Source organism: Pteronotus mesoamericanus, unplaced genomic scaffold (assembly GCF_021234165.1).
Source record: "Pteronotus mesoamericanus isolate MK-2021 breed Mesoamerican mustached bat unplaced genomic scaffold, CSHL_Meso_final contig_228, whole genome shotgun sequence".
NCBI lineage: Eukaryota > Metazoa > Chordata > Mammalia > Chiroptera > Mormoopidae > Pteronotus > Pteronotus mesoamericanus.
The window spans coordinates 1,004,165-1,031,920 of NW_026555095.1; the positions used below are offsets into that span (position 1 = coordinate 1,004,165).

At 37.6% G+C, this 27,756-nt stretch overlaps 1 protein-coding gene across 2 annotated transcripts in view; it reads left to right on the forward strand.

The window, feature by feature from the left end:
* The window catches only part of IGSF11 (immunoglobulin superfamily member 11), a 161,653-nt gene that overhangs the window by 78,338 nt on the left and 55,559 nt on the right, over positions 1-27,756 (forward strand). The window lies entirely within an intron of this gene.

Genomic DNA, 27,756 nt, shown 5'->3' on the forward strand with positions numbered 1-27,756 from the left:
GTTCATCTCTACCGTTGATTCTCTGCACACGCCATTGCTCTGTCTGAAAACTTCCTCTTTCTCTGTGTACGTCCTAAATGCTTCAAGATTCAACTCAGTTTTTCACTGTTCTAATTGTTTTGTACCAAAACCGTCTTGTATATTTTTATCTAACTGTCCTTATAAGTGGTCAGAATAGTTGTGTAATATAGTGAATGCCTGAAAAGTTGTTGCTGATTGAATTATAGGAAGTGGAAGAAACTTTTTCTCTGCTTCTGAGGGGATTTATCCAGGATGCATTGAATGCATTTAGCTTCTGGGTGTGTGCCCAGTGCTATATGCAGGGAACAGTTAATTCTAGGGCCTGTCCATGCTCCACTTTATTCAGACTAGGGCTCATTTATGTGTGCCAGGCCACTGCTGAGCTTGGCACATGCTGGTGGGCAGGAGAGGCCTGCTTGTTTCCCTGCATGTGACAAGTTCTCTTCTCACTGGGTGGGGCATATGTTGGGGTGAGAGATCCTGGGTGTGAGAGCAGCAGGGAGAATAAAACACAGGGAATGAGAGACTGAGAGTGAGCAGTAAAACCAGAAAAAAAAAGAAGATAATAAAAATAGAGGGAGTTGGTATCTACATTCCGAGTGGAAGTAGTCAGCTAGAGCAGACTTATTGTATCTTAGCATCATACATCTCCTCCTAGGTCCTAGCTCACTGACTCTAACTCTTCATTCAGTTAGTGCATGACATATGCCTCACCCCAGCTCTACTTTAAGAAGGTGTTCATTCTTTATTGAAGGTGTTTATATTTTAGTTCTCCAGGGGTGACCAAGCTCTCTTTCATTTGCTTTTAGTTTATGCGAGTGAGACCCTGGTCTACGTATCTGCATTGTTCCATTTATCCTTGAATTATACCTTTTGAGCATTAAGCTATAGCTTTTACGAAATTCAGTAGTGGTGTCTGCCCAAAGGGACCAGAGAGCTGTCCAGCCCTGTACCCATACTTTATGTTGCAGGCACATGGATTTTGTTTAACTTCAGAATGGCAAAGTTATAGCTTGTCGGGATTTACACAGATTACACAGATTCATCTGTTGAACAACTATTTATTGAGCAGTGTTCTCTGTTACAAAAAAAAATATGAAGATCCTTTCCTTCATGGAGCCTTCTTTTTTAGCAGGGAAAGACAGGCAGTAAACATTAAATGTAATATCAACAAGTATAATGTATAGGATGTTATGAGGTGGTACGTACATTGGGAAACAGAAAAAGTAGAGACCCATAAGGGGGTGACTTGAAAAGACGTGAATGAGACTATAGTTTAATATTTGCAATTTGAATATATTTAAACCTTATATTTTTACAGATATATAATTTGAAGAGATGGTGCCTTTTCATGGGTTTTTAGGTTACAGGACCATGAGGACTTAGGCATTCAGATCCTTCTTTCTAGATCCCACAGGAATAATTGGCCATTTAGTTCTGTCCATTTGAGATTGGGAAAGAAGAACAGGAATAAATCCAAAAATCTCCAGTCTAGATCAAAATTTAATGAGAAGAAGCTCCAAAGTGAAAAGACACTCAATTCACCATTTTCTCATGGACTTGGGTGTTTCTCCTAAAGACAGAAATGCATTTTGTTCTAATATTTCTCTTCAATGTGCAGCAATAATTATTTGAGTTTTAGGTAGTTTTGATAAATAGCTTATTGAATAGATTTACATATGATTTTGGTGTATGTTATCTTAAACATACCATTCTTCTTTCATAATTTATACACTAAAATGTTCAGGTGTGAGGAAAGGCTTAGAAAGGTGGTGAATGGGGAAAGGGTTACGTTTCCTTTCTCCACTAACTGTGCTTTCATATCTTTATTTTCCCTTTTTCTCCCAGTTTTTTTTAATGATAACCACTGCTGTTGGAAATGAGGAAATATATCTCAGAATTAAGATGAAACCACATGACTTGACATAATCCTGGATGTTTGATGTTCTGTTTTTCATGTGTATAGATAAACCTAAAATGGTTTCCTTGAGGTATTTATTTTGTTACCAGATTCTCACTCCCTGAAATTTGATAATCTCACTGAAGCTGATGTAATTAATGTATAACGTGGAAATCTCTCTCCACTCCCTGCCCCTGTCAGAGTTATATGACATAGTTATATGTCATTATATTAGTTATTATGTTATGTTATTATATTAGTTATATGATATAGTGCGCTATAACTGCCCGTTGTGTACTTCAGTCATTCCAGTGTTTTTTGCTCTCTCATACTGTAATTAACTCATATTTCTTCTGGTTATCATATGGGTTGAGAGTGGGTGAGGTGTCTGTAGGTACTTCTGTCAGTTCCAAGGCTTGCAGGGATCTCTCTGCATTTAGGTTTTGCAGGGTGTGTGAAGCTGGGACTGTGCTCATTTTGCGTCAGCCTTATCGTGGTCCATTTTGCGTCAGCCGCCCAAATACAGCAGAGACATCACAGTGATAATCTTGGCCTTTTTTTAGCTAAATATTTTTTCCAAGAATAAATAATCTATGTACCTATTCCTACAGAGAAGAGACCGTTTAAAAGGGAACTGTGAATGGGAAGACAGATTTTTGTGTTTGAAGATTTTAAAAACTTTTTAAAAATATAATTGTGCTTTCTCTTTCATAACTGCAGCTATTTGAAATCTAATAGTATTTAAAAGCTGTGGTAATGGCTCTATTAATGAGAAACACCTCAGCAGTACAAACTCCTAGAGTAAGACTCAAATCCTTCTTGCTGGTTTTTAAGTCATCACCTTGGACATGGAAAATCTATGTGAACATAATTCAGAACCAAGCTTAGAACCTTTTCCACACTAAGCTGGCTTCTGTCTTGGTAACACCATGACTCTCATACTCTGGAAGTCCTGGATTGATTGATTACATTTCCTCTCTTACTCAGTATCCTTTATTTCTGTCTAACATTTCTGTCAGTTTTTCCTTTAATGTCTGCAAACTTAGCTATTTTCTATTCCCGAAGATCCCCTGGTTAAGTGCCTCTTTACCTCTTGCTTAGTTTGATGGATGTAGTGTTTGAGACATGAACCAGTGCCCCTTTCCTGTTGTTTCCTATTATACTTACCACCGCCTCTTTTTTGGTTGGCAATCTCTCTTCCCCCCTCCCCCGGCTGAATCTGTGTGTGTGTGTGTGTATGCGCGTGTGACCACCTTTCTTTCTTTCTTTCTTTCTTTTTTTTGAATTACAGTTTACTTTCAATGTTTTCTTGTGACTTATATTTTTTTTAAGGAAAAAACAAACACAGGATATCCCATTCCATAAAAGAATCAAGTTCTTGACTTTGAATTTTAGATGTAAAGCTCCAGGCATAAAGGGAATTGATCTGGAAGATTCCAAGTCAGTTCTTCCTCTCCTCAGAAAAGTAGAGCTCGGAATGGTGGCATAGAGCTCCTCTGAGCCCAGCATGGCTGGAGAGCACTAGAGGTGGCTGTGAGGGCTGTCTAGTTAGATGGACCTGAGATAGCCCAGAGTGGCATAGGTGTAACCAGGAGAGCAAGACTTGCAGAAGGCTTGTGGAAGGGAGGATTAGGATGAAGGAAGGATCTGGGTAGACCTACACATGGAAGAGCTTCAGATGTTTGCAGGGATAAAGGTGAGTAATGACCTCCACCCCCCTCTAAATCTAGCATTTTATAATCCTCTGGAAGTTAGATGCACCCTGAGAAAGAGGAAACCAGAAATTGACTGAGATTACCTGGAATTGACTGAAATTTAGTTTTCACGGTTCAGTGTAATGGAGGCCTCAAAATAAATTAAGTTCAGTTACACAGAAATAAACTCCAATTTCTTGTACACCTGCGTTTCTGTTTTGCCGTAGTGCCTGCTACACGAGTTCCTTTCAGTGCTGCCTCTCTACTCTTGCTGCTTTCCGTGGGAGAATCTACCAGGACTGTTTGTAATACCCGGAGTGGATTTTTAGATTTTTCACAGCCTGGTTCTCCTCCGTTACTTCCCTGTTCTCCCACTTTAACCTCCCATTTGGACAGGCCAGTCTCCTCCTTAGCCTCATGTCTGCCAGGTGGCCTCTCAGCTTCCCACCTAACTGCTCTTGCTTTGCTTATATTTCTCCTCCTAACATTCAGAAATGAGTCTGCTCTTTTCTTCTTTTTCTTTTTTTTGCCAGTTTAAATCCTATTCATTTTCAAAGTTCAGCCCAGATTGTGCTGCCTTTTAAAAACCTTTATTTTCAAATTCACAATGGTCTTGGTTTTTAAAAAATTAGAGTACCACTTAATACTTGGTTACACAGTGCTATTTGTTTCCTTGATTTTTGTCTTATGGCCATTAGTGTTTTTTTTCTCCAACCAGATGAAAAGCTTTCTAATTAGAAATATGGGCCATACACCCCATATTTCTCTGAATGCTAGGACATGGTAGGCATAGAATAGATAATGAAAACTTACTCATTAATTAAAAGGGTAGAAGCCATTGCTAGTTACACTGCTAATGAGATTAATTTTATCTTTATCTATTTGTTCATTATGTATTTCTGTATCTCTACCTCTCTAGTGGTTAAATTAAAAAAGCAAGCAGTGGGTGGATGTACTGTGCATGTCTCTGACAAGGAAAACAAAGCTGATTTCCTCTAATTTTAGAAAGCTTGATGGTGTTCATTTTTCAAGAGTCACTTAAAAATGGATAGCTAAATAAGTACCCTGTTTTTAATGCACTGCTATATACTCTGGTACAGAGGCCTTTGGAATATGGACATCACAGTTTTAACATCTTTAGTTATTACATGTTCAAAGTTGTTGAAGGATAAAAAGAGCTACTTCTTTCATGTCTGATATTTTAAAAAATTATTAAAAATTACTCAACACTAGGGTTCCTTCTTGACACAGAAATTATTCTAAAGAATAATTTTGTCACAGATTTTAGTTCTGTGTTTCATTTGTTTGCTTGAAAGAAACTCAGCTGGTTTCCTGCCCTCTTCTGTACTTTATTTTTATTCATTATTAGGGGCCTCTTCATGGAATGGTCTCCTTTGTTAGGTTTATAGAGAGGCTGGGTGTCCTTTTCCTATGTTACTTCTCTGGCTGTAATAATTCCCTGGAGGCTCAAAGTAGGCAGAAGACCTGGGGAAGGAAGGAGCAGAAACCGGAGACACTTCGCACACAGAGATGTTATCCTGCTCCCCTTCCCCAGCCTCCCCAACAATGCACCAGTTTTCCCAGTCCCAGGGAACATGGAGTCATAGTGCACGTAGTATTTTTTGAATCCTCAAATGACCCCTTACAAATAATTTGAATTTTTTTGATAAAAGCTCTCAAAAATTATATATGAGTTTATTTAATATATGTATACACATGCACACACACATGCTTTCATACCAGCCTGTGTCACAGTAAAGTTATTGGGGAGTGTGTCTATACTGTGAGAATAAAGAAGACATGCATTAACTTTGGGAAAAATCCTTGCCTCATTCAGTGGCACTGCTTGCCAGTGCATAATAAAAAATAAAATAAAATAAACTGAAATAATTGCTTCTACAAAGAGAAAGTAGGAATAATATATTTATTCACTTGCTTGCTCATTCACTTATTTATTTAACATATTTCAGTAAGTGCTGAAAAGAAAAAAAAAAAGCACAGGGTACTATAGAAAGAATACAAAAGAGAGGGGGCCTTTCTGAGAAGCGTTCTTTAAGGAGGTGGTGTCTCAGCTGACACCTGACAAGTATATAGGAATTAGAGAGTAAAAGATTTGGAGAAGAAGCTGTTGCCTTAAAGTTGGAAATGGCTGAGGCTGTTGGAAGACTTGAAGGCTTGGCATGTGGCGCAGAGACTGAGGAGAAGAGTGGCAGGAGGTGGGAGCAGCTTCTTTTAGAAATGCTTATGTTTAATAATTAAGAGAAGAGCCTTGGATTCATGATTGGCAAATAGCTGTGGAAAGTGGAATTGTTTTGGAGAATCTGCTGAAATAGCAAATTTATTTAAAGCTGTATGTAACTCAGTAGAAAATATAGTGAAAAGGCTAAGAGAGTGAGGGGGGGCCCCAGGTTGGGCGCTGGATGATGGCGGGGGGGTCCTTGTTCCCGCACAGTTCCTCTGGGTCACCACGGATGGTGAAAATAAGTCATTCCAGACACTTCTCGGTCTGCCAGGAAAAGCGGGTAGCAATTCCCTCTATTGGAGAATGCCCTGAACGCTTTTCTTGAAGTAGCTTTTATTGAGAATGATATGTACAAGGGTATACAGCATGGATGCAAAGCTCATCAATCAATGTCAAAGGGCTATGTTTACAGAAAACATATAGATAACAATTGAAGGAACACAGAGATTTGCCTCAGGTCAGGGTCTGGCAAACAAGGTGGTGCCCATTCAGCCCTGAAACCTGGGAAACTGATCACATTTTATTCTCGGACCCCAAACAGCAGTACTCCTTAACTGGAGGGCATTCTTAGCAAAGTAAGTTTCATAGGATTTTTTTTTTTTTTTTTTTTTTTTTTAGTTTCATAGGATTTAATGCATTCCTTTTCCAGGCCTAATTTTCCCTGGAAACTGCCTGATCTGGTTTAGAGTTGTACCTGCCTTTTGTATTGTTTTCAATTACCTGGTCAGTTGGTGGGCTGAGCAGCCAAGAGATTAGGAGACTTCTTTAGATAGAATGAGGACTCCGGCCATGACAAAAGCCGAGGGATGAGAAGGGGGTCTTTTACCCCTTCTCCATGTCCTCCAAGTCCTTCCCTAATGGCCCCTATGCGACTGTGCCTGTCTTCGGTTGCACCTGCCATCGAGGGATCTTACCCGTCATTGACTAACCAGTCATCCTCCAGGGCCAAGCAGGGTGATGTGAGGGAGGCAAGGGCTGTGCCCCTGACAGGTTTTGTCTCCTCAGTGGCCTATTTTCCCAGGGCCTCCTTGCTCAGCTCCAGCCTTGGGGCCCTCTCACCTGTCAGCAAAGCTATAGTCCCTGAAGCCAGGTGGGACAGTTCCCAACAAGAGAGATTTAACACATCAATCATACTATGATCAGTGGATTTTATAAGCTTCATTTTCAAATAATAGAGGGCTATCTGGATGTTTACTGGACAAATTTCATATTTATATATTAATTTGTCTTTTAGTTTAATACTTCAGCATTAATTCTTGAAATTCAGTTTATTTAGCATCCCCTTATGTTTAGTAGCCTGTAGAGCTTGTGTTATCTCACTGAGAATATAGCAGTATGGTTGAGTTGAAGCTGTCCTTCAGACTCCTGATTAACTTTGGAAAGTGTGTGTCGCTCTTTTTTTCCCCCTTTCCCTTCCTCAGCTCATCTATTAGGTAGAATTATAGATGTCGGTGAGAGCAGTTGTCTCTTCTAGACCTGGTGCTGTGTTAATCACCTCCTGTACAGACAGAGCCCTGGGCATTTGAAGATGGTTTGGGAAAGGAGATCAGACAAAGGTAGAAGAGTACTGGCCTGGCCTTAACTCTTAAAATTAAATCTAAATCTGGCCCTTATTAGTGTAATCTGGCTGTTTTTTATTTGGGTAAGTATTTAATCTTTGATATACTTAATGCTGCCTTTGTACTAGCCTGAGCCTGGAAATCTTTATGTTTGTCATTGGAGAGGCATGCCATGGACATGAAGGTGTTCTTTTTAATGTTGCTCTCTAGTAAGCAAATTGTTGACCTGATAAAGAAATGGAAAATAAATTGAAAGATTGGAAGTCTTTTTGTAGACTTACCATGACTTGTGTAGAATATAATTAAGATAAACCAAATAACTCATTCAAACTTGGAGCTGCGCTGTTGAGGAAAGCAATGTTAAATCAGGGCCGTTTAATGGCCTGCTCTGCTACAAACTAGCCATGTGACTTGGTACAGGATACTTAGCCTTTCTGAGTTGTTTCCTCGTGAACAGTTGTGAGAACTGAATCTCTTCTGGTTGCTGGATTTGTTGTTTGAAAAGCCGTAGCAGTGCCATTTCTGCATCAGCTTTGATTCAATGACCAGACCGTGGTCGCTCACAGGGTCCTGTGGCACACAGAGAGCCACAGGATGGGAAGCTCATGGGATCACCCTCCTGCAGGACTGCATGTGATCACGGGGTAGAAGAGTCATCCTGGTTTGGCTACTACCCAGACTGATGACATGCAGGTGAAACCCCAGAATCAGGATATGTGGGGAAGAGCCTGCACTCCATGCGCTGATGCTGGGGACGACAGTCAGATACAGCATGGAGGCATTGTTTGACGAGAACTGTGATGAGCTCTGAGCATGAGGGCTAGGCAAAATTTACCAAGGCAGGGATATACCTCATGTTAGTTTTGTATTACTCATTATGCATTTTGTATAAAATAAGAGACAGTATTTTTGTGCACCAAAATGGGCTCTGATTACACTTTTATCACAGTGCTTTAATCTACTACTACTGCAGTTCAATCCCTGTAAGTCTTCTTCCTTTTTAATTTTATTCTCTTTTAAATGGCCACCTCTTCCTTGCCCTTTTTAATCTCCTTGAATGGTCTTTTCTGAACACTACAAATGTTCCACCCCCCGAACTCATCCACCCCGTAGCTGAGCATAAAACAAGTTGGCCTTTCATCATCTTTCCTTCATTTCTCTAAAGTGACACATATTGCTATGCAGTAGCAATATAGGTTTATATTTAATAGATGCTTGCCTAATTTTAAACACACTATACATTTTTCAGGAATTTTCATAGATATAGGAAAGTATGAAGAAGAAAATTAAAGTTACCTATGATGCTTTAGCATCTGGATGCGACATCCTAAATTTTTGGTATATTCTTTCTTTCTTTTAAAAATTATTTAGTAAATGTTTAGATTTTCATTGCAACCCACATAGACATTACATTCGAAAACAGCACCACATTTATTATGATCTCTGATAATTTAGAACTATTTTTTCCTCAAGAATTGTAATCACTTCTACAAGAAAGTGCTTTTTTTCTTTTAACCACATCTGGTATAAGATTACTATGATTGGTAACCTCAATTCATTTTTGAGCCAAAAAAGAAGCAATGAAGTGGAAATTAGGAGACAGAAACGCTCTTTTATTTAGTAATTTATGACACAGATGCTTATCAGTTAATTTTCCTTTCCTTTTCTTTTCTTTTTTCTTTGCCTTGTTTTATTTTCTTATACTCGTTTTTTATCTCACAAATGTAGGAACTGAATGGGATCCTGCTGGATCTCTTGGGGGTGCCTTATGTGACACGGTTGAACTGGAATATCGCCCCTTAGAAGATATACTGATTCATCTAAGTTGGAGGCCCCTGATATGGGTTATCTGCACTCTCTAAAATTGTATGCCAAAATATATTTATATGTGCACTTTTCTGGGAAGATGATTGGTCCATGAGTTTCATCAGATTTTCAAATGATTCTGTGACCTGAAAAAAAGACATGGGACTTGAATCTAAGATTTGGTTGTGGATTAAACCTTAGATTGTCAACTCTGGGCAAGGCACATGACCTCTCTGAAGAGAGGGGAAATTCCTTGTGTATATATAGTGTACATGGAAATTTGTAAAAAGAATTAATTAAAAATTTATAACAAATTGGGTTTATTAGTCAGGAAAAAATGTCAAGGAACAGTTTGCTCTCAATCTGAACCATATAAACTATTCTGAAGCTAGTTATGAGCTATGAGATTGATTTAGAAGACAAAATAGATACAGGCTTCAAGCTCTAGTATGTTAGATTTGGGTATACTAGAAGGAGATGTTTCCTACAAGAATGAGTTTGTGTCATCTCTTCTACAAACCCTCACAAATTAGGTAAAATTTTTATTTGTGTGAGATGATTAGAGGTGATTTTATTTGTAGTTAAAATAGGTTGCATTACCTATGAAAGAGCTCATATACTGAATCTTAAAAAAATCTAATAGCGACTTTATTAAAAGTATAATTTGTCTTCTTTCCATTTGTATTTTCTTTCCTTGACATGCTTTTTATTCATGCAAGTAACTTATGTATTTGTATTAATGTGTGTACTTACCTTAAGTTCGAGTTTTCAAACCCTTTTCTCATCCTGTGACATACTGGTGTGAAGTTTCTCCCCTGATTCCCTTCTGTTAGTTCTGCCTCATTAGTTCTGCCCATTCTTCAGCCCATCCTTTGACTTGCACTCACTATCTGTATATATGTTAACTGTCTATGAAACACTGTGGTTAATATACAATCATCGATATAACTCATGTGGCTTTTGGGCTTGTTTTTTACTTACTTGCTATTTTACTGAGGAATCTGAAAAGCAAATATGCAAACTCATAGTGTAATGATACCCGAAGACTCTCCCAAGGTAATCTAATGTGTAGAATACTACAGATGCATCAAGAAATGACTAGAGGAACTCAAGAGAAATAAGATCTTTTGTTTAGACTTAAATGTGGGAGCTGGGGAGGTGTTGCAATGATTTTTAGAAAACAATGTGTGGAAGGTTGAATTAGATGGCTTTGCAAGGATCTTTCTGGCTCCAGTATTCTGAGACCTAACGAAGTGTTGCTTAGTTGAAGACCACTGGAAACAAAAGGCTTTTTCTGCATAATGGAGCTCATTGTGCTCCTGACCCAGGAAGCCTGGCAGAGAGGCCCATCATAAGACTGTCACCGGTCAATTAAAGTCAATAACAATTAGGGAATACTAATTAAAACTGTAGCCTCCCTAAGGAAAAAACAAGACAAAACATCGATTCTCTGTCTTTACATATAGATAAAAACATCGACTTTATATCTATCTCTCTCTCTACATGTATCTCTCTCTCTCTATGTATATAGATATATGTAGATATAAACATAGTTGTTTTTCCCAAACCAAAAGAAAGAGAATAACACTGAATATCTTTTGAATGTATCTAATAATAGTAATCTGGTGCTTTTAGATTGCATGACTGATCATTACCACCAAATAGAACTTTTCCTGTTTTGTTCTTGTTTTACATAGTTCACCTGGTCCACAACTCCATCTCCGTGGGTCTCCTAGCTGCCCATGGACTTACAGCTCCCACAGTTATAGTACTTCCACAACCCTCATTAGAATGATGGTACCACAAAATAGAAATGGACTGGTGTAAATGAATTCAGAAGTATTATTTCTGTCCTGGGTATTTCTGGCTATTTTATGTTTATCAGCTAATTTTTGACTTCTGGGTGCATTTCAGTAATAATTGCTTTAACATCCTATTTTCAGACAAACTATTGAATTATGGAATGTTAGAGGTAGAATGGACCAGAGAGAGCATTTAGTCAAGTGGTCTTCAAATTTTAGCACGTGTAAGAATTACCTGGGGAGCTTATTAGAGATACATGTCTTGAGTTTTTCCCTCCTGAGATTGTGATTCAAACATCTGAGGTAGAGTTCTTGAGTCAGAAATTTTAAACAAATGTCTCAGATAATCCTAATGTGTGTGGTTCAGGGACTTCACTCTGTAGGTCACTGAAGTTCAGCAAGTCCCACTCTGGCTCATCTGGGGTTGGGAATGTGGGCTTCTAATTCCTTAGTCCTGTGTTTCAGCAAAGTGGCCAGACCCACTGCCCTTTGGGATCTTTTGTGCAGGTTATTTTTTGGGGGGGGAGGAGACCACCAAAGACCTCTTGGTTGCCAAATCTAGAGTAGTTTGTTTGCAGGTTTTATAATAAATTGACTTAAACATACAAACTGATTTTATAACTTTTTATTCTTATGATTACTTTTTTTCCTCCCTAATTTCTACCCTCTCCAGGTACTTGTCTTACTCCTCTAGTCATGCGTTCTTGTTCTCTTTCCCAAGTGCCCCATATTTCCAGCTGTCTAGTGAGTATTTTCAAATACTTGTCCCTCAGAATTCATCAGACTTGGTGTCTCAAGTTGAACCCCAAATTATTCTCTCCCAAATGTGTCCCTCCTCTGCCTCTGTTTCCTGTTTTAGTAAATGGTCCCATAGTTGCCTGTGCAGAGTACTTGATGACCAAGTATGGGGTTGGCCAAAAAAGTCTGTTTAGTTTTGTCTGTAAAATAAGAGACAAATTTTTCATTTTTACCAATAACTTTGATTTGCATATTTTGAGTATGTTGGCTATCTCCTGCTATTGGCTTTCAGTGGGTAGGGACTAGGGGTGCTACCAAACATCTTCTAATGCATAAGACAGCCCCCCAGCAAAGAATTATTTGGCCAAAATGTCAGCAGTACCAAGAAACCTCACAAACCAATTTTAACAGGTTCAATCAGTCACAGCACCTTCTCCATACACTGCACAAATCTTTTTTTGTGTTTCAACCTTTCTGGATATTAATAAAGCATAATATACCAAAAATGTTGTGTATTTTCTTCTATCTTCAATATTAAAATGGCTACACATTCACCAATTTTGGTAAGTTTTTAAAAAAATGCATGCTGATATGACAGCTATCATAGAACAATCTAAGAAAAATGTTTCAAATGAAGTTAAAGACAATTAAGCACTACCAGAGCCATCATATCAAAAAAACTAAGCAAACTTTTTGGCCAACCCAATAATAACTGGAAAAAAAAAAGGCAGAAAACATGAAGAAATATTCTGAACAGAGTGAATTCTGCAAGTTTCAAAGAATGACTTGCAGGTAGAAGGACAAAATTGAAATAACTCAAGTTGTGTCCCTTCTGTTATAATCATTGTGCTAATTGTTTATTTGGGATCTACTATCTCCTCTTCAAGCACAGGATTATGTATTTGCAGATGTACGTGGGTCAGAGACAGGAACTATACCTGAAGCAAGTTCCAATTTCAAACAAACATGTACTGGGGGCCAGGCCATATAATTACCCATAAAATTAGTGACTTCTATAAACATAACTTCCGCATGGAATACAGTTTTACGAATAAGTAATAAAAATGTGCTAGTTCCAAGTTCATGTATGGAATATGTTACTAAAACTTAATAACCATGGTGATGGTTTAGAACTTAGACCAACGCATTTTCTTCAGGGAGTAACCTACTAGTGACAACGTTTAGAATTGTTGGTTTATGGTGACAGATTGAATTTTCATCAGCTTTATTATTATTTTTAAATTGCTTGCAAACAGTACACCCTGACTTGTCAAACCTCTTTGCCCTCAGTACACCACTGGCTTCTCCCATTCACACATTCACCTCAAGCCAGAAGCCTTAGAATAATTTCTTTAAGTTACTTTTTTCTCAGCTAATTTTGTTATTTGTTTCCTAACTTCTTAATTCTGTGGTTAATTCATTAATTTTGAGACTTTCCTTTTTGATTCTGTGAATATTCTTGGCAAATTTCCCATTACCACTCAAAAAGTAGCTTTTTTTTTGTTTGTTTTTAGTTATAATTTATATGCAGTAAAATTGACTGTTTTTCTAGTGCTATGAGTTTTGAGCAATGGATATGGTATGGGATGTGAAGGAGCCCGTGGGCCTGCAGAAACCTGGCATTGGCGTCACAAGGTCTCTCTTCAGGGTGTCATGACTAGAACTGGCTGTCTAGGACCACAGGCCCAGAGTGAGTGCCAGTGAGTCTTTCCCCAACAGCCCAGCACCAGCCCCATCTCCACAGGAACCAATCCAGGGAAGAAAGAAACCAATCCTGTAGGTGACAATAGCAGTGGTGTCCACGTGACAGTATTCAGACAGATCAAGGCCCTCCTCTTCTTCCCCTTGCCAGAAGGAGCTTGTGAGTCACTTTATGTACTCTGTCCTTTAGTCTTCCTGGCTAAGGGAAAGAGTGGTGCAGATGCCCTGAGAGACTGTCCTGAAGGCACTGAGACCTCCAGAGGGAACATTTAAACCAGCAGTTTTGGCAAGTCAGAGTTTGAATAGATAAATGTTTAAGCTGAGGAATGTTTAAACTGGAAGAGATTGAAATATGAGGTCTGCCTGGTTATTGTTAATGTGACGACAATGGTTTCTATGACATCAGTGTAACCTGGCAGCCAAGGAGGGTGGACTGGAAAGCACATGCATGAACAATGATGATTTCACTGTACTAGTCAGTGGGAGCGGTAGGTGCCATTGAGGGAGCATGTGTACTGTGTGGCTGTCGCATTAAAAATGATGGAGTGAGTAGAGCAATGAACCTGCATCAAATTTTGTGTTAAGCTTGAACATTTTTCCATGGAATCTATTCGGATAATTCAGAAGACTTTTGGGGACAATGCAATGAGTGCAGCACAAATAAAAGTGTGGCACATATGCTTCAAAGGTGGTTGAGAATCTGGTAGAAGTGATCCACGTTCTGTAAGGTCAGCAACAAGCAGAACACCTGAGACCGTTGAACGTGCACGACTGCAATCAACAAAGACCAGTGACTGACAGTGCGAGAACTAGAAGCTGATCTGGGGATTCTAAAAACTACTGCGTTTGAGATTTTGATGCAGGATCTTGGCATGAAATATGTGGCAAAATTCGTTCCACAACTTCTGCTACCAGAGCAGAAGGAACATTATGTTGCAGTTGCTAATGGCTTGATTCGAACTGCTACCAATGAACCAGAAATGGCACCCTGTGACTTCTGGCTTTTCCCAAAACTAAAATCACCTTTGAAAGGGAAGAGATTTCAGACCATTGATGAAAATCAGGAAAATATGACCAGGCAGCTGATGGTGATTCCAGCAAAGGATTTTGCAGAGTGTTTTGAACAGTGGAAGACATGCTGGCAGAACTATGTGAGGTCCCAAGGTGCCTACTTTGAAGGGGATGGAGGCATCATTGTCCTGTGTACAATGTTTCTTATGTCTTGTATCTTCTTCAGTAAATGGCTCTGTTTTCATATTACATGGCTGGATATCTTCTAATTAGTAGGTCTTTTTTTCCCCACTTCCCACTAGGATGGGACTCCTAAAGATGATTATTAAATAAGCTATAGAAATGAAAGACTTTGCATTTTCTTTGTACAATTAAATGTTTCAAATATAAATTTGTGATATTTTATGTCAAAAAGTAACCCTTGATAGAAAAAGAAATGTGTGTATAGTCCTACTGTGTGAGAATAGGAGTAATAAAGTAAGTGCTTGGGAAAAAGACCAGAAATATGTATACCAAGAGTCTTCATTTCTGAGTAGTGATGTCACAGGTGATTTTTATCTTCTTTCTGTATTTTTATGTTCCTCCCCTAAATTGTCTGAAATAAGTTATATATTTATAGCTAGGAGAAGAAAATGCTCTTAAAATAACTTAATTAACCAGCGAAAACTAATAATATTTTTATTGCATGTGTATGTATTATTACACAGCCTTATGGTGTACATTTTACATGTACATATTTGATATAATACTTTTTATAGAATTTTATATCCTGCTTTTTATCACCTAATATTATAGCATGATCATTTTCCATTTCCCCTAAATTTTTTTCAAGAGCATTTAAAAAATTAGTTATATAATAATTTGCTATTGAAGTCTTTCTCTTTTGCTGGACATCTAGTTTGTTTTAAAATTTTCACCATTTTAAATAATCCTATAATATATGTAATTTTTAATAAATCTTTGCATCTTTGATTGTTTCCTTGGGATAGATTCCTTGAAATGGTAATACTGGACCAGATAATAAGAATGTTTTGAAAGTACTAGAAATAAGATAGTTTTAATTTCAGTGATCCTTTTTGAGCCTAGACTAAGGAATGAGCTACATTACCTAGATGCAAACTTTTCATTTCATACATTCGTTATTTCTTAATAAAACAACAGCAACAATTAACACACACATTTACATGTAGCTGTCCTGCTTATCTAATCAAGACTTCCTCAGAACTCCTATTGTCTGTTGGTTCTCTTTGAGGTGAATCCACATACTATTAATAGTAATTCTTCCTTCTATGAAGTCAGCAAGGACAGCCAGCTAAGAATGGCTTTCATACTCTCTTCTTTTGTGTGGTCACATTATCCTGGGATGTTATTCCTCACCTTTTGTACCACCGGGAGTAACTCTTGACATGTTTCTTTAATGAATTCATTGCTGTTTTCTCTGTCTGGAGTATAGTACTACCTTTTTTTTTTTTTCTGTTTAATTATTCTTCTCTCTGTCCAGGTATTGCTCAAGACTCAGGCTATCCACAGTTTTTCCTTTTTGAGTCAACTATGTCATTCTCCTTTTCTGATATCCAGTAGGCATATGGCTATCTGGATTAGGAATATCTTACATGGGGGCTCAGATCTCCTCCAAGCAGAGTCCTGTGGCCTATAGTTCATGGCAGGGAACATCAAAATTTGTTCCCTGTTTAAAGAAAAATCTTCTATATGTATTGGAGAGCAGGTAGTATAATTGTACTTCTTGCCTAATTCATATAGAACCTCCAAAAAATCCAGTATTTAACATCCAGGGAAGGATACATGAGCTGGTACATGTATCCAACTTTATTTATTGATAAAACAGTCTTCTCTCTCACACATATTTTTCAGGTGCCTGTGTGGTGTATAGCATCCAGCTGATGTGAATTACTGCTGGGAGGGGAGTTAGTACTTGGAACGTACAAAACAGATGATGACTTCTGTTAATGGAGAGAATCTCATTTTGCTGCTTTGTGTTCCCCCAAATAATTAACTCAGTGCTAAGGACTAAACCTGCCTCTACTGAATATCTATTCTCTATTCATCTACACATCTGTTTCATTTTATTATTATTATAATGCCTTTTGTGTAAGTATTGAACATGTATTATAAAATATACATATTAATACTTATGGTCACTGGCTGACCATGGCATTAACTCTGATTTTACTCGCTGCAATTAAATTTAGGATTCTTCATTTTAAAAATTCATTCCAGTTACAGAAGCAATCATAACTGTAGTGTTTGTATTTCTTCATGTTACTGTAGTAAAAATGCACATATTCCTATGTAAAATTTTTTTATCTTGCTCCTTATAATTTCATCCTCATTTTTTTCCCACTGACAAGGGAAAGTTGGAATCTAATGAAATGCATGGCTGCAAGATTCCTGGCCACAGTCCTCATATAAGTCATCTGTGAGTACATTGTGATAAAGTAAGAAAAGGGAAGAATTAAACTACCAAATTTAGTCACAAAATATGCCTACATTCCCCCTTGCTTTCCCCTCTAAAGCATGAATGGTGGTCATGGTTATGGTAATTATGATGCTTTCTAGATTCTGGTTCACTGCCTCATTTGTCAACTCTGATTTATTTCTCTTCTTCCTTAATAAAAGAACAACACTACATTAATCATCATTGGCAAGGTTAATTGTGAACTTTAACCTTCCCTTTAGTGCAACTTTGAATTGTAAAGGTCCGATCTCCTGTGAAATATTGTAGAGAACTTTGTGTGCAGTGATATCCATGATTCTGAGAAATTAAAGAAAAGGGGTGATTTGCAGAATAAGCAGTGTTACGGTTAGGATTTCTGTTCTTTTTTGAATTTCCACTTGTGGATTTTAGCACCTTTGATTCTAGGAGGAGGACTGTGCAGGTACTGTAAACCTAGCTCATTTTGCTAATCAAACTGGAAATATATAACAGGCCCAGGGAAAGTAGAAAGGATAAGGAAATTTGAAGGGTGATATCCTTTCTTAGAGGTAAAGAAAGGAGTACTGGTTACTTGACCCCTACTCCAGCTGGTAACAAAACCAGCTGTTCCTTTACTTTAGCCTGTAGATGAGGCACTTTCCACTAAAGCCTCCTCTCAGTAGTCGGCTGCTGTTTCAAAGTAGAAATTACTTTCACTTTTCGAAACAAGGGTGAAGTGGGGACTAGTAATTACATTGAAAAAGTTGTTTGAAATATGTTGCTTGTGAAATAAATAAGGATTAAAAGAAATAAGGGAGCCTGCAAGAAGTGGAGAGCATGATGGTTAAGAGCATGTGTGGGCTCTGGAATCAGACTTTCTGTATTCAGAATCTGGCTCTATCATTTATTAGCAATAAATTGGTAAATTACTTTATCCCTCTGTCTCACTTATTTTTAAAATAGAGATAATAGCTTATAATAACAGTACCTATCTTATATAATAAATGTTGGAGAGACTGAGCTGGTACATGTGAAGAACTTGGAATCAAGAAATGTTAGCTCTTAGTGGCCAGCTAGGTATTGCCCTGGATAAAAGTATTTGATTTGCATTAAAAGCAAAAAGTGCTGTGATCAGTCATCTGTCAGCCAAGATTGTCCATGGATTACTAGTTTATAATCCCTGGTATGAGATGCATGCATGATAGTTTAGCCCTCTAAAAAGACTAAGGCTCTAAAACTGTGCTCTCCACTATCTAGCCATTAGCCACTTGTGGGTAATTAAATTTAAATTAATTAAAATTAAAATTCAATTCCTCAGTCACACTAGCTGCTATTCAGGTGCTCAATAGCCACTTGTGGTTGGTGGGTACTGCATTGGATAGTGTAGATATGGAACATGTCCATTTTTACAGCATGTTCTATCGGATAGAGCTGATCTAATGGTTTATAAAAATATGCACTTGTTACTATCTACTAACTTGTACACACCTCAGTGAGAAATGGCCAGACCAGTATACACAGTAGTGTGGGATTGGGAAGTATTGTTTCCTCCTTGATCTTACACTACAGCTTTTCATCCACTCTGTAGCAGCAGTTCATACATTTGTTTTGAAGTACTTTTTTTGTTTGGTGATTATAGGCCCCTGGTGCTAGGTGAATCTCTAGTTGAAGAGAAAATACCATAAAGGAATAGAAAAGGTGGTCTTCCCCACTGAATTTCAAAGGATACATTTTTTTGTGCCTCTCCAGACATGAAGGGAAAATTGAGTTGGGGTATATATGTGTTTGCATGTGTGTATTTTTCCCTCACTAAGAAAAGCACATCAGTGACAAACTTTAACCTTTAGATATTCTCTGTAAACTATATAAAATGCATATTGCCCTAGGGATTTTTTTTTGACTATGACATAATAATGCTTTATCTCATTGTGACAATCAGTATCTGCTATTGCTGGAATAATGTTTTATCATGTGTATTGGGAAATAGCACACTTTAAATAATTTAATGGTGGTTTGAAGAATTTTTACTACATTAAAACTCAACTTTTGTCCTGACCTGTGTGGCTTGGTGTGTTGAGCATCATCCCATAAGCTGAGGGGTCGCTGGTTTGATTCCTGCTCACTGCACATGCCTGGGTTCCAGGCCAGGTCCCAGGTTGGGGGCATGCAAGAGGCAACCAGATGATGTTTCTCTTACACATTGGTGTTTCTCTCCCTCTCTTTCTCTCTCTTTAAAAATAAATACGTAGAATATTTAAAAAATACCCTCACTTGTGGGAAGATTGAGCTGGTGGTGGGAGATAACAGATATTTACATCCCTTAAGGCTGTTTATGGTATTGGAGGAGGGTTGATTATATTTCTCTTGCCATTCATGGTAGAGCCTGTGTGTTACTACTTAAACAGAGAAAGCGTAGAGTACAGAGAAAGCCTGTGTGTGCACTGGGGTTTCTTTAGGAAGAGCTGGTAGCATCAAATATTACAGTAGTCACCCTTATCTCTGATTTTACTTTTGCAGTTTTAGTTACCCATGGTCAACCATGGTCCAAAAATATTAAATGGAATTTCAAAAATAAATAAATTGAAATGAAATGAAATAAAATAAATAAAATTCTCCAGAAACAAACAGTTTATAAGCTTTAAATTGTACACTGTTCTGAGTAGCATGATGAAACCTTGCACCTTCTCTCTCCATCTATCCAGAATGTGAATCATCCCTTTGTCGAGCATGTCCCCACTGTATTCGCTCCCCACTCATTAGTCACTTAGTAGCCCCTGCCCTTGGTTATCGGATTAACCTTCATGATATTGCAGTGCTTGTGTTTAAGTAGCCAATTATTTTACTTAATAATGACCCCGAAGTGCAAGAGTAGTGATGCTGGCAATGTGAATATGCCAAAAAGAAGCCATAAAGTGCTTCTTTTAAGTGAGAAGTTAGGTGCGTATAGGAAAAACAAGTATAGATAGGGTTTGGTACTATTTGTGGTTTCAGGCATCCACTAGGAAGCTTGGAATGTATCCCTGTGGATAAAGGGGAACTACTGTATATGTATCATGGGAGTTGCCTGTTTTCCCTGAACACATATGTACTTTCATCCCTGACTCAATAAAGATAGAGATAATTCTTTATATTTCTCTCTTTATTAAGTTACTGCATTGGTAACTGTCCCCTCACTTCCCCAACCTAATCTAATTTTTTCCAAGCCTTGGGTTTGAGGACTATGACCAATTTTCAGTGGTAAATTAATTTTCAGATGTTCATGTTAAAATGAATGTATTCCTTTCCCCAGAGTGAAGTATGCAGAGGTGTGTACATTTTTCTTTATGTTTGTTATACTTCAAAAATTTTGCATTAAGATATGAAGTTATAGCTGATTTTTTAATTATTTATAAGTATGGATTTATTTACTTTTGGGAAATAAACAATCTTTCTTGTTGATCTATCAATTTAGAAAACATTGTTCTTTAATATTATTTTTTATTATAACAATAACTGGTATAAATTTTATTTGTTTTATTATGTAATTTTCTAATACAAGCATTTAGAGCTATAAATTTTCTTTTAAGCACTAGTATAATTGCATCCCAAATATTTCAGGGTTATAGAGAAAAATATCCATAGCACTCTGTGGCAAGACCAAGGGGTTAATTCAAAGCTGATCCAATAAAGCCATCATTGCCATGGGCAAGGCACCTAACTCTAATGATACTTATTTGAGACCCTCTGGAGAAAGAAACATATAAATATGAGCAGGGTAAGAAAAATCTTTCTGAAGTATATCTAATTAAAAAAAAAACCAACAGACAAATACTTTGGATACACAGGTAGGTAACAAAGTACTGAATCAGAGGTCTACAGTTTGACCCAAATGGAAACCCAAAATTTATTAACAGAATATATATACAACAAAAAGATTAAAAGCAACTGATTGATTGACTTTTGTACTTTTGCAGCATAGGTTCTGAATTAATTTCATGATCTTTTGAAATGCACCTTCATGGTCTTAATTGATTTGTGACTTAAATTACAATTATACCTGAGGATCCCAATATATGTAAACAATGTAACTCTACACATAGGGATTATACTAAATTTTAATAAAATACCCTCTATACTCATAAGGAAGTTACCAAATAATAAATAGGAAACAAATAGGCATGCCTTACCTAATCCTTTGAACTATTGCCTTAACTAAATTCCCCATGGTCATAGAATTTATTGCCTTAAAATATCTCAGTTAGCATGAGTGTTCTGACGCAGTGAGTAGTAAATTAAATTATATCTCTAGCACTTAAACTTGTCTTGGAAAAATGGGACAACCTTGACCTCCTCCCCAGCCCATGATTAAAATAGTTAATATTGCCCAATGCAAATTAAAATAGACCCTTCGAGAACTGAAACCCGTATATAAGACCTTTTAGCGAAGGGGTGATCATCCCTACTGTTTCTCCATTTAATAGCACCATTTGACCTGTTGTTAAACTTGAAGACAGGAACGGTGCCTTAGAGTGGATTACCATTAACTTTTGTGCCATGCCCCTACCCATTAAGGCTGCATTTTCAGTATTGTGGAAATTAGTGACTGCATCTAATCCACTTTGATAATGATAATACTTTGCAGTCTTGGATTTGGCTAATATGTTCTCTTCAGAGCCTATTTCAACAGCCTCTCAGTTGCAGTTTGCCTTCATCTTTGAAGGGATAAAATATACCTCTACTCAGCAGTTCATGGAATAGCTCATGACTGCATGCAGTCTTTGCAGGCAAGGTCTTAACCATACCCAGCTTTCTCCAGAAGCACAAGTATGACATCACATTGGTGATGTTCTCCTTTAGGGAGATTTGTTTGACATACTCATTCAGGACATACTAATACAAAGGACTTGAGCCATTGCTCCACACTGTGCAAGGCCCTGCTTTCTTTTATTAAATTCCTGAAAATTATTTGATAAGTTGAGAGCCACTTCATCTGATGACACTGTCAAGAAAGAGCTATTGGCCCTTTAAACACATACAAATGTTAAAACAGGCCCAACAGCTTTCAGGTCATTTTGGGTTTTGCAGACAACATATTTTTCATTAAGGAACTTTACTTAAGCCAATTTATGCTGTTACTTGCAAATCAGCCTACAACAAAGGGTCCTAGAGTCTGTCCAAATTGCAATAGAATGGTTCTCTCATTAGTGCCCCTTTTCCCACTCCAACACTTTTTTACTAGAGGCTTCAGCAACTTCCTTTCATGCCTCTTAAAATCTCTGGACCACCTATAATGACCAAAAGTTGTTCATAGGCTTTGATGCAATCAACTGCCCTCCTTGTGCTTTATGCTATTTGCCATTAGATACTGACATCTGGAAATAGAGACTCTCATAGGTTCTGAGCCCATGTTCCTCTGCAGTATCTCTGTTAAGCTCCCCAGTAGCTCTTCTCTGTTGAGCTGTGTGAAATCATGCCCTTTATATGTGCAACTAAGTCACCAGCCAAAGACTTAAAGGGAACTTGAAATAGACATCTGGAGCTCGCTCTTTCTACAGTCCACTTTCTGGTGACCTATTCCATGAATTTGATCCACCTCTGTAGCCCCAAACATGAATCTCTCCTCCTTAGCTTAGTGAGTTTTCTATTCTCTGCTGTGATTCCACCTTTCTAACTAAGTCTGGAATGAGCCTCCAGGCAGAAGGCTGGGAGGATCGTGGGGCTCATCTTGTTACAGTCCTGTATGCCTGTTTTCCAACTTCTGAAAACAATAGTTTCATGTATTTTGTTCATTTTATAGTAATTTATACCCAGTGGGAGGGATAGTATGGTATCATTTAGTCTTTTGTGGCTGGTAGTAAGTTATAATATACCTTTTACTGATGTTCAGTAGCAACTTTCTTATTCTAACCATTTCAGTAATAGCATAATCTTTATTGAATGGCATACTTTGCTTTAACAGTACATTATACTTAGCATCACTTACATAACCTAGACTAGATATTATTTTTACCATGGCCATACTTTTATTTTTAATTTTTAAATAGCTGTTGAGTTGTTTGTAGGTTTTTCTGAACTATTTAGTGTTACCAGCTTCAGTTACATATAGCTCTGATACATATTTGTATATTTGATGCTTTATACTTTTTAAGCTCTTGAAATGTTTCACCAACTTTTAAACATGTATGTGAATTTTTATTTTATTTTTAAAATACATAATTTTTATTATATTTTTTCCATTACCATTTAGGCCCCTTATTACCTCGCCCCCACCCCCGCCACATCAATCAACTCACTGTTGTCTATGTCCATGAGTCCTTTTTCCTTTTTGCTCAATTCCTTGACCCCCTAACCTCCCCCTGCCCCAGCCCCTTAGCTGTCATCTGCTCTCCATCTATGAGTCTCTCTCTGTTTTGCTTGTTAGTTCAGTTTGTTCATTAGATTCCACATATGAGTGAAATCATATGATATTTATCTTTCTCTGATTGGCTTATTTCAATTAGCATAATGATCTCCAGGTCCGTCCATACTGTTGCAAAGGGTAAAATGTTCTTCATTTTTATGGCTGAGTAGAATTCCATTGTGTAAATATTCCATAGTTGTTTTATCCACTCATCTACTGATGGACACATGGGCTCCTTCCTTCTTGGTGATTGTAAATAACGTTGCAATGAACATAGGGGTGCTTATGTTCTTTCAAATTAGTGTCCTTTAGATATATTCCAAGAAGTGGGATTGCTGGGTCAAAAGGCAGATCTCTTTGTAATTTTTTGAGATATTTCCATCCTGCTTTCCATAGTGGCTGCACTGGTCTGCATTCCCACCAACAGAGCAAAAGGGTTCCCCTTTCTCCACATCCTCACCAGCACTTGTGTTTTTGGTTTATTAATGATAGCCATTCTGACAGCTGTGAGATGATATCTCATTGTGGTTTTTATTTGCATTTCTGGTTAGTGATGTTGAGCATCTTTTCACATGTCTGTTGGCCATCTTATGTCCTTCTTGGAGAAGTGCCCACCTTGCTCACTTTTTTATTGTTTTGTTTTGGTGTTGAGTTTTATAAGTTCTTTATAAACTTTGGATATTAAGCCCTTGTGACCTATATCAGCGAATATATTCTCCCATTCTGTGGGTTGTCTTTTTATTATGTTGATGTTTTCCTTTGCTGTGCAAAAACTTTTTAGTTTGGTATAGTCCCATTTGTTTATTTTTTCTTTTGTATTCCCCCAACTTTGTTCTTCTTTCTCAGGATCACTGCTGCTATGCAGGGCCTTTTGTGGTTCCACATAAATTTTTGAAATATTTGTTCTAGTTCTCTGAGAGGCATCACTGGAATCTTGATATGAATTGCACTGAATCTACAGATTGCTTTGTGTAGCATGGACATTTTAATAATGTTAATTCTTCCTATTCAGGAACATGGTACATGCTTCCACTTATTTGTATCGTCTTCAATTTCTCTTTCAGTGTCTTATAATTTTCCAAACACAGGTCTTTTACATCCTTGGTTAAATTTATTCCTTGGCACTTTATTCTTTTTGAAGCAATTGTGAATGGGATTGTTTTCTTAATTTCCCTTTTTGTTTATTATAGGCATATAAAAATGCAACTGACTTCCAAATATTATTTTTATATTCTGAATATTAATTTTATATTTATATACTTTGCTGATTAATTGATCAGTCCTAGTTGTTCCTTGGTGGAATCTTTGGGGTTCCCTAGGTATAGCATCATGTCATCTGCAAATACAGACAGTTTTATCTCTTCCTTTCCAATTTGGATGTCTTTTAGTTCTTCTTGTCTGATTGCTGCAGCTAGGACTTCCAATCCTGTGTTGAATAAGAGAGGTGAAAGTGGACATCCCTGTCTTGTTCTCGATCTTAAGGGGAATGCTTGTAGTTTTTGCTCATTGAGTATGATGCTGGCAGTGGGTTTGTCATATATGGCCTTTATAATGCTTAGGTATGTTTTCTCTATTCCTACTTTGATGAGAGTTTTTTTTTTTATCATAACTGGGTCCTGGCTTTTATCAAAAACTCTTTCTGCATTGATTTACATAATCATGTGATTTTGATTCTTCATTTTGTTTATGTGGTGAATCACATTTATAGATTTGTGAATGTTGTACCATCCTTGAATTCCCAGAATAAATCCCACTTGATCATGGTGTGTGACCTCTTTGGTGTATTGCTGTATTTGACATGCTAATATTTTGTTGAGGATTTTAGCATCTATGTTCATCAGGGATATTTGCCTATAATTTTCTTTCTTTGTTGTGTCTTTATTTGGTTTTAGAATTAGAATAATGCTGGCCTCATAAATTGAGCTTGGGAGCCTTCCCTCCCTTGAATTCTATGAAGCAGTTTGAGAAAGAGAGGTGTTAGTTCTTCTTCAAATGTTTGGTAAAATTCACCTGTGCAGCCATCTGGTCCAGGACTTTTGTTTGTTAAAGAGTTTTTTGATTACTGCTTCAATTTCACTAGGTGTACTCTGTCTAGTCAGATTCTCTGGTTCTTCCTGATTAGTTTTGGAAGATTGTGTATTTCTAGGAATTTATTCATTTTGTCCATGTCATCCAATTTGTTGGCATATAGTTTTCCATAGTATTTTCTTACAATCCTTTGTATTTCTTTGGTGTCAGTTGTTATTTCTCCTCTTTCATCTCTATTTGGTAAATTGCTTACTTCCATTTCATCTAGTTCTTCTGGAAAATTCTCTTGTTCTTTCATTTGTGGTCTGTTTCTTTGTCTTCCCATTTTGGACACTTCTTTCTATTTTCTGCCTTAGATGTTAAATTAATCACCAGTAAAACTGCTCAGTTGTTAATCTAATCAGTCTGTAATCAGCAGTCAGTGTTAAGCACCACAGGGTGGGACAGAGTAATTCCTGTGGGTGGGGCTATTGCTTCCCCTCAGGCTGATTCCATTTAAAGAGGAGTGCTCTGCCTGAGAGAGATGGCTTCTGCAGTATGGGGAATGACTCAGAACATGGATCCTGGCAGCTGTTCCCTTAGTTCTCTCCCCAGAGTCACAAACCCCAGACTCTCCTCAAGTGTCTCCAGACGATTCTGCCCTCCCTCTGCCAGAGCCCAGGGTAAGTGACTGCAAATGAAATTTTGTGCTTTGGCCCTTTAAAAGGTTCTCTTCATATCAAGCTGTCCCTCCCTGGCAGACAGAACCCATGCTGCTTTTTGCAGCTGGATATTTTCTGAGTTCCTTTTAGGCTCTGGTGCCTGTAGGCTGAGGAGCCCAGCTTGGGGTTTAGACCCCACACTCCTTAGGGGGAACCTCCCAGCTGCTGAAATATCCCTTCAGCACTTCCGCTGCCATCTGTGGGAGCCCAGCCAGCCCTATTGAATCTCCTTCACACTACCTACCAGTCATGTTGTGCTGAAGTGTTTTCTTCTGTCTGTCCATGGTTGTAAGGCTGCATTCAGTTGGTTATTCAAGATGATTTCTCTACAATTTAGTTGCAATTCCAGATTGCTCCTGGCAGAAGGTTAGTGTAGCTCCACTTATCCCTCCACCATTTTGGATCTCTGAATTTTTTTATACAATGAAATCAGATTATCATAACTAGGATATCTTGACAGTAATTTTAGCCATATACATACATATATATATATATATATTTTTTTTTTTATCATCACCCAAGGATATGTCAATTGCTTTTAGAAAGATAGGCAAAGGGGAGGGAGGAGTGAGAAAGACAAGAGAAGCATTCATCAGTTGCCTCACAATTGTGGCTTGACTGGGTATCGGACCCTCAATCTTTTGGTGTAAGGGACAATGCTCCAACCAACTGGGGCACCTGGCCAGTGTAGCCCAATATCTTTTAGGTATTTTACCATTTTGAGAGGGGGAGGAGGGAGGGCGAATGAGAGAGTGAGAAACATCAATGTGTAAGAGAAACATCAATAGGTTCCTCTTGCCGGGACCAAACTGGTGACTTTTCCCTTTGCGAGATGATATCAAACCAACTGAGCGACACAGGGCTCTTGTATTTAGTTTGAGCTCATGCAGAGACAGTACCACCAATATTTGACTTTTAATTTACAGAATATTTATTGAGTTTTCATGCGGATTGTAACATAACATATTAGAAGGTAGGGAAACATGAAAAACAGATAATTGAAATTATTTAAACCACAATTGCAAATTCTTCTCTACAATTCTAACCTTTCATCCAAAAACTTTAAAATAATAAGTCTTCTAGAAATTATTAGAAAGGATTGATTTCAGAGTCATTTTTTCTCTCCATCATCTACTAGTTGGTAAATGTCCAAATGAGAAATGGAATAAATAATGAAAGAAATGGAATAAAGAAATGAAAGTGGAAAGATAAAGAAGTAGAAATTTCAGGGTTCTTATTCATAAATACTTAAGATTTATTCCTGGGTATTTGAGTTTCTGTCTTTTGTGCGATAAATCTGATACGGTGGAAATAAAACTCAGCTGGGAATTACGGATTGACACTAGCTGTGATTTCAGACCAATGACTTCCCTGGTGTGGGGTAAATTTTTTCATTTATGAAATAAAGAGATTGAATTGGATAGTATTTAAGGTTACTTTCGCTCTCTTGCCATTCTGAAATACTTCAAATAAAAAAAAGAAAGCATTAAAATGACCATCAAAAGTGAAAGAATCTGTAAGCTCTAGATGCAGTATTCAGAGTGGCACCATAAAAACCATCCAAACTAAATACTTTCAAAGAGACTTTTAATAAAAGTAGAACAAGAGAGCAACACTGGCAAATGCCATCTGGACACTGGCTTGATTTCTAAACACAGTTTTGGTAACTGATACTCTCTTAGGAATAGAAAATTCACTGAAGGTAGAAATACTGATCACAAGGTACTGAAGCTAAAAACA